A 14,827-nucleotide genomic window follows, 5' to 3' on the forward strand; every position below is an offset into this window, starting at 1 on the left:
GACTATAATAATGTATGCCCTTTCAAGGACTGACCTCTAAATCATCCCTGAAAAAAACCTTCAAGCTCTCTTTCTCTTCACACAATGACTGGCTGAATGGAGTAATTCTAGTGAGGCAGAACTTAGAGGACAGAGGAGTCACAAGATGGAAAGAATCTGGATACCTGAGTACTACACATGGTTCTTTGTGTGAGTGAGAAATAAATTGTTATTGTGTTCCAGCATGAGATTTTGGGTTTTCTGTTACAGATACAATTATCTATCTTACTCACCTTAAAGCTGGAAAATATAATAAGATGAGGTAACAAAATTTAGATTAGCTTGGGGGGAAAGGTTTTTTAAATGCTATACAAATATGGGGTAGTGATAGAGTATATTTTGTTGAGTGAGTAAAGCATGCACTTTGGAGTCAGGATATCTTGAGTTCAAGTTCAGCCTCTGAAACTTACATTAACTATGTGACATTGGGTTAAATTACTAAGACTCAGTTTCTTCAATTATAAAATGTGAATTACAGTACCTATAGTCCATAGATTATAAAGATTAAATAAAATAACACATCAAGAATTCAGTAAAGGGTATGGTACATATAATCACTTAAATATTACCTGTAAGTATACTCATCTGAGAAGATAGCACAAATGTATCTAAATTTACCATGTATTGGGTTAAAAAAAAAACAAAACACTTATTACACATTAGGTTAGAAATAAAAACAAATGTTTGGCTCTGAAATGGCTTCCCTAATGAATAGGCACTTGGAAGTTTGGAATACATTATTAAAGTACACGAATTTCTCAAAGGTAAATTATATAAATAATGTACAGCTAGTACAAACCTACCTCAAGTGGTCTAATGTTAAAAATGGAATGAATATTTTTAACTCAACTACTTATAAATGAGGGAGATGGGGATAATTCAACATATCATTAGTGTAGGTGAGTATCAGTTTCCAACAAGTTCTTTAGAAAGTAAATGCTTACCAAGACCCAGATATACTCTCTTGGGTTCTAGCCTTAAGATAGTTTCTATAATCTCTCAGAAACAGAAACTCAAAGTTCAGAATAAGCTATTCCCATAAGCCACAAAGCCTCCCAAAAGAGGTATTTCTTAAACAGCTTCACAAACACGCACCTGCCACATCTACCTGTTTGAGTCCATATTTGATTGGGAGAAGAACAAAATGGTGCTTTGTGGTTTTAATAATACTCATTACAAGTAATATTCACTACTCAAGTTATTACAAAAAGTAAGCTGCTGCAGAAAGGAATAAAGCATTACTCATTCAATTTCTCCAATAAAAAACATTTTGGTTAGCTTATTCCAGGCCCTCTTCGAAAAGAAGCACAAACAATACACCATTAGGGAAACCACAGGGAAAGCAGAGTGCAAAATGCCAGGTATGATCAAGTGCCCAGAGACATGTAAGTTTTTAAATAGGTTTAAAAAAGATACCTAGCTGTCAAAAATTTCCTTCAACTGGTTAAAACACACATTGCTGAAGAGAGACTAATTTGAATGCTGCATATCCAAAGGAAAACAGACACATTTTGCTTACTGTGTCTCTTGGTTCTCAACAGGAGGGAAACACTAACCTAGTATTAGATCTTAACCAAGTTTACCTATGTTTTTGAATTTTAATTTCCATATTCGAAAACTAAGGTGATTAAGACCAGAGGATGTCTAGGGTCCCTTAGTTCCAAAAGACTATGATAATAATATACAAATATATAGGCAGTTTTAATATACAGAATACTCTAGGTTAAGTAGATGATTACAATTTTCTAGGATAAACAAATAATTGTTGTTTCTGTTCTTTACAAAATGTCTCCAAATTCTCCCAAGTATTAGTATACTCTTGTTAGTAAATTCAGTGTCAAAGTGAATTTTACCAAGTCTCATGATTAATGTGATTCTACTATTTGGACAATTAGAAGTATTAAGTGTTTGGACCGGGTGCGGTGGCTCACGCCTGTAATCCCGGTGCTTTGGGAGACCAAGGTGGGCAGATCACCTGAGGTCAGTAGTTCAAGACCAGCCTGGCCAACATGGTGAAACACTGTCTCTACTAGAAATACAAAATTAGCTGGGCGTGGTGGCACATGCCTTTAATCCCAGCTACTTGGGAAGCTGAGGCAGAAGAATTGCTTGAACCCAAGAGGTGGAGGTTGAGTAAGCCAAGATTGTGCCATTGCACTCCAGCCCGGGTGACAAGAGCAAAACTCTGTCTCAAAAGAAAAAAAAGAAAAAAAAAAGTATTAAGTGTTTGGACTAATCTTATCCTAACCACTTTCTCTGGAAATCCCTCAACTCCATACAAATTATTGATAACAGTAGCATCCCACCTCTCCAATTTTGGAAGCTCATTTGTCTCTTTCTCCTGAAGGACACCACGAGTAAGGGGGAGGGAAGACCTCTGGTTAGCTAAATCATTGTGTGTGCATGTAATTGAATGATATATGTACATAGGAGATAGAGTGCAATCTGTAAGAGGTGTTTGGTAGAGATCCTAGAACTTAGTTTTAAAATTTTCTTCAAACTACAAGGTAATTCTCAGATGGAATAATATCTCTTGGGAACCAAGAGGCACAATAAGCAAAATGTGTCTGTTTCCCTTTGGGTATGTAGTATTCAAATTAGCTTCTCTTTACACCAGTCTCCCAAAAATGAGATTAAAAACTCACGTACAAAGGAAATATTATTAACTGTATAAGGAAAAAAAAGGGAGTATTTTCTAAAGACAGAAAAATCTAGGTAATAATTACACAGCAGGTAAACAATCATAAAGGTTTATCTCTGTTACGGATTTCTTATTGAGAATTCAAAAGCAACAAAATCAGCTGGGCATGGTATGGTGGCTCATGCTTGCAATCCCAGCGCTTTGGGAGGACAAGGCAGGCAGATTACTTGAGCTTAGGAGTTCAAGAGCAGCCTGGGCATCAAGGTGAAACCCATCTCTACAAAAACTACACAAATTAGCTGGGTGTGGTGGTGCACACCTGTAGTCCTAGCTACTTGGGAGGCTGAGGTGGCAGGGTTGCTTGAGCCCAGGAATTCCAGGCTGCAGTGAGCTATGATCACACCACTGTATTCCACCCTGGGTGACACAGTGAGGCCCTGTCTCTGAAAAAAATGAAATAGAAAAAAATTAAAAAATAAAAAAACAAAAGCAACACAATCAGTTTAACTACAATTCTAAAACAGACTATTAAATTAGATGTATCAGATATTTAACTAGTCAACTCCTGGGAGACAGTAATCCAAAGACTAATTTGAAAAAGCAGCCATCAAAAAATAGAGTGAGTCTTTTAAGTAAGTCAAGAAGATACAAAGAGTGAAAAGGCTACAAATTCTGGACCTATTTCACACAGACAAAAAAACTAGTCATGTAAAGGTCCCTGTGTTCATGTACTTACTTGCTCTTCTCAAGAGGCTGCACCAACTTTATGTGGCTGTGAAACCTATCCTTCTAGTGACTCTAGCATTCTAATCTAACCTATTTTGTAAGTGAGAAAACTGAATTTAGAGCTAGTAGGTTCGATGTATCACCACTAGTCCCATGAGGCTATTTAAATTAAAATTAAATTTTAGTTCCTCAGTTGTGCTAGTCACATTTCAAATGCTCTACAACCATAGGTTGCTATTGGCTACCATATTGGACTGAACAGGTCTAGAACATTTCCTTCACCACAGAAAGTTCTATTGCACAGCACTGGTCTAGAGATGTGACTTACCCACACAGCTAAGGTGGCAGAGCTAAAGGCTCAGCATTCTTTCTACTATCTTACTGCCTAGACTACGCCTTCATTAATCACCTGGTATCCAAATTACCACATTATCCTCTTTGTTAAAGTCTGCTTACAAATTTCCACTGGTTTCCCCGAGATGAAGAATAAATTTCAAGCTTCCTGTGGCATTAAAAGCCCTCCACAGTGCAACCTCAGTTTCTCACTGTTCTACATAAAAACCCCACACTTTAGCCAACTGACCTATTTGTTAAATATCTTAACAAAACATACATAGTTTCACCTCTATGAATTTTCCTATGCCTTTGTCTCTGCCTGGAGTATTCTTTTCCATCTTCACTGCTAGTCCTACTCCTCTTTCAAGGCCCAACTCCTATCTTATCTCCACAATCATTCTAGGTCAGTAACTATAAATAAGCATTACTAAAAGTTACTCCATGCTCTTATATACAAGTTTACAATTTTCTAAATATCGTCTAAATATTTTAATATTATTCTTTACTAGAAGGTGGGGAAAAAAGTTAGGCAGAGCAAAGGAGATCAGTGTATGTGTGGTGTTGATTACTATTTTAAACAGGGTGATCACAGTCTCATTGAAAGGGTGGCATTTAGCAGAGACCTGAAGGAGGTAAAGGAGGTGTTAGCTATGTGGAAATCTGGGGAAAGAGTATCCAAGGCACAGAACAGCCACTGCAAAGCCCCTAAGGGAGGAATGTGTCTGGTATGCTCAAGGAATAGCCAGGAGGCCCTAATATGGCTGAAAATTAATGAGCAAGGCAAAGACTATCTGAGATACATGAGAATGCCAGGTTGTGTGGGGTTAAGGCCACTGTAAGGCTTTTATTCTAAGTGAGACAGGGAAACTTGGGTTTCTAAAGTGACAGAGATAGTTTAAAATCTAAGTTTAAAAGGATCATTCAAGTGTTGTGAACAGATGGGGAGGTATCAAGGATGGTAGCACAGAGAACAGTTTAAAGACTACTGAAGTAATCTATGAGAAAGATGACGATGGCACATCAGTGAAGGTGTTGAGGACATGTTTTGAAGGTAAAACTGTAAGGATTTCCTGATGGATTACAAGAGGATTTGGCCTGATTAATCAGAAGGCTGAAACTGCTATCAACTGAAATGGGGAAGGCTATGAAACACAAGTTTTAAGAGTGAGCCAAGACCAGAAGTTCATTTTTAGACATTTATACTTGAGATATCTCTTATACCTAGGTGGAGATGTATATCCAAACACCCGTTTGACAAGCCCAGAGTTTAGGAAAAAAGTAAAGCCTAGAGATGTAAATTTTGGAGTTGCTGTTATTTGGATGGTATGTAAAATCGTGAACACAGATGAAATCACCAAAAAGTAAATATTAAAGAGTAGGGAATGAGGCCTGTAGCATCCCAACATTAAGATGTAGGGGAGAAGAGGCGAATCCAGTAAAGGAGACAGAAAAGGTGGAAGGGGGATCATGGAGGAATTACACTTTAAAGAAGACAAAACCTGTTGGTCTATCCTACTAGTGTTTTACTCATTCTCCTCCCCCATGTCAACTACATCTTAAAAAGTATACAAAGAGCAAAGAAGGAGCAAGTTAGGAGAAGAAAGAAACGATACAAGCAAAAATAACAAAATGTATCTTATAAGATATAATCGATTCCTGTTGAGACTGGAGGGTATTAAAACACTTCCTCTGATATTTCTCAGAATTAGAATTCTAACGAAAGGGCTGTTTAGTCTCTGATCGTCATAGCACATGATATAAAACAACGATAATTAGAGATTTTTGGTTTACTGAAGACTTTTGACTGTATAGTAGTTTCCTGTGGCTGCTGTAACAAACTACCACAAACTGGTTGGCTTAAGACAATGGACATTTCTCCTACAGTTCTGGAGGCCAGAAGTCCAAAATCCAGCTGGGCCGTGCTCCCACTGGGGCTCGAGGGGAGAATGTGTCCTTTGACTCTTCCAGCTTCTGGTGACTATAAGCATTCCTTGGCTTGCGGTTACATCACTCCAATCTCTGCCTCCATGAGCACACTGCTTCCTCCTTTTCTGCGCGTCTTCTCTGTAATGTGTCTACTTGTCCCTTACAAAGACATTTGTCACTTGATTTTGAGGCTACCTGGATAATCCAGGATGATCTTATCTCAAGATTCTTAACTTAATTACATCTGCAAAACCCCTTTTTCCAAATAACATTTGCAGATTCTGGGGATTAGGACATGAACATATCTTTTGTGGGGTTACCATGCAACGCACTAAAATATGGTTCTGGAAATTTTTGCTAAGGACATCAGTAAGGTATGCTAAATTACGCAAAAATCTAAAGGATATTTAACGTTTGTGCATAATTTTAAAAATGGGCCAGGTGCAGTGGCTCACGCCTGTAATCCCAGCACTTTGGAAGGCTGACGTGGGCGGATCACTTGAGTCCAGGAGTTCGAAATCAGCCTGGCCAACATGGCAAAACCTCGCCTCTTGTTAAAAAAAAAAAAAAAAAAAAAGATTAGCTGGGTGTGGTGGCAGGTGCCTGTAATCCCAGCTACTGGCAGGCTGAGGAATGAGAATTGTTTCAACCTGGGAGGCGGAGGGTGCAGTAAGCCAAGATTGCGTCACTGCACTCCAGCCTGGGTGACAGAGTGAAACTCTGTCTCCAAAAAAAAAGTTTTTATTTATTTATTTATTTTTATTTTTGAGACACAGATTTGCTTGTCACCCTGCCTGGAGTGCAATGTCGCAATCTCGGCTCACTATAACCTCCACCTCTGAGGTTGGAGCAATTTTCCTGCCTCAGCCTCCCAAGTAGCTGGAACTGCAGGTGCCCACCACCATACCTAGGTAAATTTTTTTTTGTATTTTTAGTAGAGACAGGGTTTCACCATGTTGGCCAGGCTGGTCTCGAACTCCTAACCTCAGGTGATTTGCCCACCTTGGCCTCCCAAAGTGCTGGAATTACAAGCATGAGTCACCATGCCTGACAAAAGTTGGTTTTATATTAAAGGGTATGGCTATAAGGAGAAATCTATTTGATATGGCTATGTATACAACCAGAAGTCTCAACTGCCTACCAGGTAACCACTGCCACCCTTGCTTTGGATAAAAGAATTACAGTCATTGAACTATATACATCATATACCCTAAGATAATAGGCTTTTCTAAATGGTTACTTTATTTTCCCCACTTACGCACTCACACTACTTACCAGTTCCCACCCCCACTTTCCAAATGACCTTATTTCATGATTTTATTTAAGGATGCCTATATAAAAAGTCCCATTTATTCCATACAAAAACTGAAAAACAGATTTCTTCAGGCAATATTAAATAGATGAGAGGTTTAAAATCTGGTGCTCAAACCAACCTAGTCGCCTCTCCTGATTCTATTTAAGAGCATCTTGTATTGATTTATTGTTACTGATTCCAATGTGGGAGGTAACAGTACATTCTATAAGCACCAGTCTCATGGGAACTTCTATCCTGTTTTTTCCACTGAGCCTTGCTCTGACTAGTTACTAATAATTAGAGGATCTCTTTTATAACAGTCTTGTCTGAGTAGCCCAGAGTGTTTCAAAGGCACAATTAACTTATACTAATCCAATGAAAAAGATGATGAATATCCTCCCTTATTTTATTTTAGAGATGGTGTCTTGCTCTGTTGCTCAGGCTGGAGTACAGTGGCACAATCTCAGCTCACTGCAACCTCTACCTCCCAAGTTCAAGCAATTCTCCTGCCTCAGCCTCCCTAGTAGCTGGCATGACAGGTGCCTGCCACCAAGCCCAGCGAATTTTTGTATTTTTTAGTAGAGGCAGGGTTTCACCATGTTGGTCAGGCTAGTCTTGCCCGACCTCAAATGATCTGCCTGCCTCAGCTCCCCAAACTGCTGGGATTACAGGATTATACATGGGGAAAGACAGTAACGCGCAAAGTCATTTTGTGGGGAGATGTAAAACTGAGAGAAGACAGGTAGCCTGACTTTCAATCCAACTCAATAACTCCAATTCGAAGGTGTATGCAATTCTGTATTTGGCCTCAAAAGACACATCAATCAGTTAGAAAAAGACTACAAAAAGACAAGTTCTGCAGAAAGAAACATGTCATACAAAACACCCCTAGAGCTACGCTGTCCAATATGAATAAAAGTATGTAAAGTCACTCATGATAATCTTTTGGATCTATTGGCTTAAATGCATTATGAAAACTAATTTTGCCTGTTTCCTTTTACTTCTTTAATGTGGCACTAGAAAATTTTAAATTATATTTGTGGCTCACATTGTATTTCTATTGGGTAACACTGCTGAAGAGATAGTTATAAAATAAACACCTTAGATTGTAGATACTTTAATTCTATTAGCAAATACTTATTCGACATCTTTTATTGTCAGGCTTATGCTAAGTGCTGAGACTTGAAGAGTGAACAAAGAAAATGGTCCCTGCCATCACAGAGCTTGCATTAGCTCCTATACTTCTGCACATTTCACATAGTCTCATTTGTGATTATGCATTAGAATAACTTAATTTAGGATACCTTACCATTTTCAGGGGCAAATAACAATACGTGACTGAGAAATCACAAAATATAAATCAACAGATTCATGATAATGAGCTTATTTTTGTGATACAATATTTATATTAATACGTTACATAATATTTATCTGGAAACCTAACATCATCACATTCCCAAAAGCTTCTCCTGGTTTCTTGCTCCTTCCCTCTAACAACTCTGGCTCCCTCCTTATGGCTCACTTCTACCGAAGTCTCTTCAATTGGCAACCTGCCTGCTATTCAAATCATAAGGACTATTTTTATCCTCAGGGGTCTCCCCAACAGGGCAGAAGTTAAAAATGCTAAGTATACATAATTTCATGGGGCCAACTCCAGTTTTTTGAACCAAAGACTCAGTTTCGAAGTTTCTTTTGGGCGTAAACAAGCTAAGGTGATTTCTGAGCAGGATTTTTGCTTCAGAATTCAATGCACAAACTTATTTCAGAGTTAAAACAACTGAACACTTCTGTCATATTGAGAGTTTCATGTAACAAAACCTTTCCTAATAGGACTTCTAAAACAAATTAACAGTAATTCTTTAGTAAATGATTTATAAAATAAAATACTAGATAACATCAATAGGATAAGACTACATAATGGTTTTAAGGCTAATGGCATAGCTTTTTTAAAAAGTTATCAATAAAAATAATTCTTCAGGTGTTAATGACAGTGATAAAGAGAGCAATGCAAGCAAAACCTCCTTTATCAAGAAGTGTTACTTTTTCCACTTTGATATAGAAAGTATCACTGACATATGATAACTTTTGAGAAACAAATGAAATACACAAGTTTTAAACACCCAAAGTGATTTCACTGCCTGTTTGGTTGAAGCCTACCACCATCTGAAATAAAGGTATGTTCAGCAAGGAAATATTATCCCTTAGTCTTTAGCTGTGCAGGTATGGTTAAGTAAATGAGTTGTTTCAATGTTAGACATCTTCTATCTACTAACGAAGAACTGGCATGACTTAAAAAAAGAAAATTCATAATTACTCCTAGTTGGAGAAAAAAAATTCCTAAGTAAAGAAAAATTTAGCTATTCTCCATAAGTAGTAAGATGAATATTTTGATAAATAGCTTTTAAGCTTAAGTACTACTCCATATATAATCATGGGTCCTTTCAGACAATCTAAATTAAACTACCATTTTGCTATGATGTGCTAGTTTGCCAAATACAATGCAATATGCAATGAAATGTAAATTTAGAAATTCAACTTTACTTTGGGCTTTTGCCCAAGGTGGCCTAATTTTTATCTTGGCAAAGAATGTTAAAAGATCATAAGCTTATTAGTTCAGTACAAAACCAGCCTGCATTTGAAAGTCAGTTTTCACTTATTAATGACATTAGAAAAACGAATAACAATTCCCTAAGATTTCCTATATAACCCAAGTAGAGAAGATGTAAGTGAGCAATTAAGATGTAAATATTAATATAACAAAATTTATCTCCAGCTTACTCTGCGCCCAGCACTTGACTAGGGACTTTTACATGTTATCACAAATATTTTGCCTTCTTTTCCCTACTTGGAAATTACAGAAAACTACATATCTCAACCATCTGTGCCCTGTAGATTAAAAACGACAACAACAACAAACTATATGTGTTGGAGAAGGGGGAGAAATAATCTGAAACCAAAAAATTTCTATATAAATCTAAATAAGTGTTCAAGATACAAACTGCTGCAACAAAAAAAAAAAAACCGTGGTGGGGAGGGGGTGTCAGAATCTTCCATAATATACAAGTGATTATTTCAAATAGTTAAAACAAAAAGTTTGCTTTTAATTACCCATATTTAATTCTAAACAACCCCATAACAAATAGTATCCTTCAATCCAACCCCAATAAAATAGAGGTGACCCAAGTGTCTTACATCCTCAACTGCAAACATACTGCTTTACGACTTCACTTATATTCAAATTTGGGAAGTGCATTTACTTTCCACCAAGATGTTAAGTATTTTATTTATTCATCCATTTTCTTGAATGAAGTATCTTTAAAAATAGGAATCTTAGCACCTCTCGTGTGTTAGGCAGAAAATAAGTTTCAGTCAAACAAAATACATCAAAAACTCAAGAAATCACCAAAACTTGTTTAAAAATCCCAACACTGTCTGGTTGACAGTATGGACAGTTCTTTATATTAAGTCTACTGATCAACTGAGGCATCCCCTAAATGAGAAAACAAAATTTCCAGTGGCCACTATTTGGTACTAAGAATTAGGTTGTGCTTCAACTCCTAAAATGATGCTGCAGTTTTAAAAATTAATCTTACTGGAATCTCCTGGAAGCTAAGATAGTGAAAAAAATACACTAACATTAGTTGCCAACTGTAATTTTTTCCTCAAAGACACCTTGCGATGACATTAAAATATTTTCCATGGACACGTAAAATTTAAACTTCAGTTAAATTTTATACAGTAATTAAAAAAAAGAGAACATTAAGCAGGGCATTAAACTAACAAATTTTAAAAGTGTTTTTTTAAGCATAATTTGGTTTATTAAGTCCCAAGACTTAATTCTAAATTTTTACCATGAAACTGTAACAAGGAAAGAACATTTGAAAATACGATCATCGCCATTTTCTAAATAGAGAAGTATTTACATTTTAACTCAATTCAGATAGTTCAGTCAGTGTTAAAGAAGCAAAAACAGGCAAATACGGTAATGGCTTGCATTATAAACAGAAGTGGTAAAATGTGTATTAAGACGGGTAATGGCAAAACTGAAAATAAAACTTAGGCAAACCGTCAGACTTCAAACAACCAAAACTCAATGAATCTAGGTTAAAATAAGAAAAGATATTTTTAAAAAATGAAAAGAACCATGTTCTTTAAAAAAAAAAAAGTGGAATGTAAGGATCACAATTTAAGACAACCGATCAAAGGAAAGGGCTGCTTTAAGCCTCTACTGTTTACTAACACTTAAAATTAGCATTTCTAGCCAACATCTAGGTTTGAAAATTGCAACGGCACTTAAACGCCGTCTTTTCTAACGTCACCCCAACAGAACATTCTGCAACATTGTGGACAGTAAACATTAAGCAGAGTAAAGCATCGTTCGTGTATTTATATCTCCAAGGGCCAATGGGAAAAAATTAAACGTTTCTCTCTCCCATATATAGCCTTAACCACTCTCTTCCCTCTTTTTATTTACTGCCCTTGTCGCGGGGTTAATGAACCCTAAACTTCTTTTTCTTCTTCCCATTAATGGAAATGGGAAAAAAAGAGCAACTGCAGAGTGGAACCCAGATAAGAAAAACTGAAAATTCAAAGTAGTAGTATTACTTGCCGGGCGAGGGCTGGGAACACCCTAAAGGCTTAGCACGGGGAGACGATCCCGGAAGACCCCGGTTAACACATACTTCACCCCAAGGCTACACCATTTTGGTGTGATGTGTAATTTTTGCTTTTGAAGGAGGTGGTAGCAGTCTCGGACTAACCTTCCTCGGAACACAGCTCCCCTCCCTAGGGCCCCAGGCAGCACGGCTTGCGGGGCGATGTCCCGGCTCCAAATTTGCAGCGAGGCCCGGAAATCGGTCCCGTTAGAGCCGATTTCACCCGTCAGGAATGCGTTCCGCCCCCGCCGCCTCCCCGCGGCAACCGCCCTTGGGTCTCCCCCGCTTCAGGGGCAGGAGACAGCTCGAGGGGAGCGCCGCCTCGGCCCGTCACAATATCTCCGGGCCGGCCGCCGGCCGCCGGCCGCACAGGCACCAGGAGGACAGGGCTTGGGGCGGATCCCACGCTCCACCTCGGCCCCCGCGGCCCGGGAGGCGCCCGCGCCTGGGCCGGGTAGGGGACCCGGAGCTGCCCGAGGCCTGACCCCCTAAGCCGGCCACGGCCCCGAGCCCACGCTGGACACTGGAGGAGACGCCTTTCCCACCGGACTTCCGAATCCATTTCTGTCCCGGGCAGGGGCGCTAGGGCTGCGGCCCGGCCAGAGCTCCCTGGGTCGTAAGCGAGAGCCGCCCCTTCTCTCCCGCTCCGGGGCGCAAGCTCCTCCGGGTGCCCGCCCGTACCTTTAACTCCTCAGAGCGGCGGCAGCGCAGGGTGGCGGGCGAGTAGGCCCATCTCCCAGCAGCGGCGACAGCAGCCTGAGGAAGCGCGGGGGAGGGTCCCTCCGATGCGCCGAGGCGCCTCTCAACCGGGGCGGAGACGACGGAGGGGAGGAGTCCCGACGGCCGCCTTCCCGAACTCCTCCTCCGCAGTTGTGGCTCGACGGCTGCTCCCGGGAACCAGCGCCGCAACTACCACCTCCCCCTCCCGCAGCCCCCGCTTTCCCCTCCTCCTCCTCCCACTTCTTCCTCCCGCCCCCGGCCGCCCCGCCCCGGCGCGCCGCCCGCGTGCTGTGCGTCATGGCGTCACGCCCACCGGGCCCGCTGCGGGCGGCTCTGGACGCGGTTGTTCCCTTGCGCACGTTCGTTCCGCGCCCGCGCAGGAGCCGCCCCGCTGCACCCGGGTGGCCCCGACTGCAGCCCCCACACCTGTCCCTGGCGGAGGGGACTTCGCCTCGAGCGCGCCGGGCAGTGGGGCCGGTGTCTCCCTGGCCGGTTCTCCGTGGCCCAGAGAGCGTCTCCTCCAAGGACAGGTCGGGGTGGCTGGAGCTGCGCCCGGTTGAAGGGAGTTGCCAGACTCGGCGACCCTGGCTCTTGGCAGTTTGCCCGGCATTATTCATTCCTTTGTGTTCTCAGGGTTCACCTGCTGGATTGGCAGGTCGAGGGAGAGAAGTGCCGGGATGTTGCAGCTCTCGGCGAGGAAATGTCCTTTCCCAGAGGACGGCAGCACCCTGTGCGTCTGCAGCCGCCCTCTTAGTGGACCTGTCTTTGCAGAGGCTGTTAGGAACAGTACTTAGCCACAATAGCAAGCCTACGTGAGGGTTTGGAGAGTATCTTCCATTCATCTCTTTTATTTCATTTTTTTTTTTACTATTTTGCAGTCAAGTAATCAGAATTCCTATTTCATCTCTAATACATTCCTAATTACTTTAATCCAGCTTTATTTGTTCCTTCCTCTCATATCTTTTCAGCCAGTCATATCCCCTTTGAATGTTTCAATCTACACTAGTCTTGGTATTCTTAGTTGAATAAACAAATTCCGTCTGGGCCTGGTGCATTTCCTCCTGGTTTATTCTCTTCAAGATTTAGATCACTCTAACATAGAATACTGAGAAACGAATGTGATAGAGGCTGGACAGAATGTCCATTTGCCATCTGTTACTTAACTAAATATATCACTCTCCCAGTCCTTGTTTAGTGTGTCTGTGTAATTTAAATTAGAAACAAACCAAGGAGCCACGGTCTTTCCGAATGTACTTGGTATCTTTGGTAACCCAGTAAATGTTTACCAATTAGAAAATTGAACAAGCTAGGCAGTTTAGGTTTAAGTGTCTTTGGCCTCGAATCTTAAAGGAAGTAATTATGGGTATGTTTATTTTCATTTATGGGAAGTTTTAAAGCTGTTATACCTTTAAATGCTACTTGAAGGCTGCCAGCGACTTTACATATGGGATGCTTTAAGCCTACAGATAGCACAAGAATAGTAAGTTAAGTACCCATACATAATATCCTTCTTGAAAATATATCAATATGTTGGCCGGAATTGGTGGCTCACGCCTGTAATCCTAGCACTTTGGGAGGCCGAGGCGGACGGATCACGAGGTCAGGAGATCGAGACCATCCTGGCTAACATAGTGAAACCCCGTCTCTACTAAAAATACAAAAAATTAGCTGGGCGTGGTGGCGGGCGCCTGTAGTCCCAGCTACTCGGGAGGCTGAGGCAGGAGAATGGTGTGAACCCGGGCGGCGGAGCTTGTAGTGAGCCGAGATCGCGCCACTGCACTCCAGCCTGGGCGATAGAGCGAGACTCCGTCTCAAAAAAAAAAAAGAAAGAAAGAAAATATATCAACACGTTAAACAACATTTCAGCACAGATGGGGCACTGGCTTGAAAGGGGATTTTGAATAAAGAAGCTGTGCGGAATGAAAATGGTCTTACACTCTGTACAACGGTCATATTTTCCAGAGATGCTGCTTCTGGCTTTCTTGTCTTCCTAAAAATTAGAAGGACTTTCTATTCTTCACTAGGCCAAATAAATCTATTAAAAAACAAATACCCATTGAACATCCCCAACTTGAATTCCTAGAGGCACCTCAGACTCAGGCTGTCCAAGATGTAGTTTGTCCTTTCCTCAAAGCATGCTTCTTTCATTCACCCAGACACAAGCCAGAAACCTAGGATTGTTCCCAGGCCCCATTCTTTTTGTCCCTTCCAATTCATAACTAACCACCAAGTCCTGTTTATTATACCCCGGAAATATCCCTGTGCTCTCTGTTCTATATCTCCCTCTGCTTTTAGAGCAGTGTTTTCAAATTTGGCTGCATATTCTTATGTCCACGTTGCACCCAACAATTAAATCAGAATCACTGATGGTGGTGCTCAGGCATCAGTAGTTTTTAAAACTCCCCAAGTGTGCTGGGCACGGTGGCACACACCTGTAGTCCTAGCACTTTGAGAAGCAGAGGTGGTTGGATCACTTGAGTCCAGGAGTTC

The 14,827-nt window shown here is 40.7% G+C and overlaps 1 protein-coding gene across 17 annotated transcripts in view; it reads right to left on the reverse strand.

Moving 5' to 3' along the window:
• The window catches only part of RNF19A (ring finger protein 19A, RBR E3 ubiquitin protein ligase), a 118,200-nt gene extending 105,594 nt beyond the window's left edge, over positions 1-12,606 (reverse strand). For 5 of the 17 annotated variants that reach the window (XR_010112997.1, XR_010112994.1, XR_010112995.1 and 2 more), the window contains exon 1: positions 12,299-12,596. The gene's annotated coding sequence lies outside the window, so the exon portion shown is untranslated. Of the gene's footprint in view, positions 1-11,722; positions 12,101-12,298 lie in introns of those variants that run through there. The other 12 variants (XR_010112996.1, XM_055116788.2, XM_055116801.2 and 9 more) reach the window with 8 other exon arrangements.
• Between the last annotated feature and the right edge of the window lie 2,221 nt (positions 12,607-14,827).

This window comes from Pan paniscus, chromosome 7 (assembly GCF_029289425.2).
Source record: "Pan paniscus chromosome 7, NHGRI_mPanPan1-v2.0_pri, whole genome shotgun sequence".
Taxonomy (NCBI): domain Eukaryota; kingdom Metazoa; phylum Chordata; class Mammalia; order Primates; family Hominidae; genus Pan; species Pan paniscus.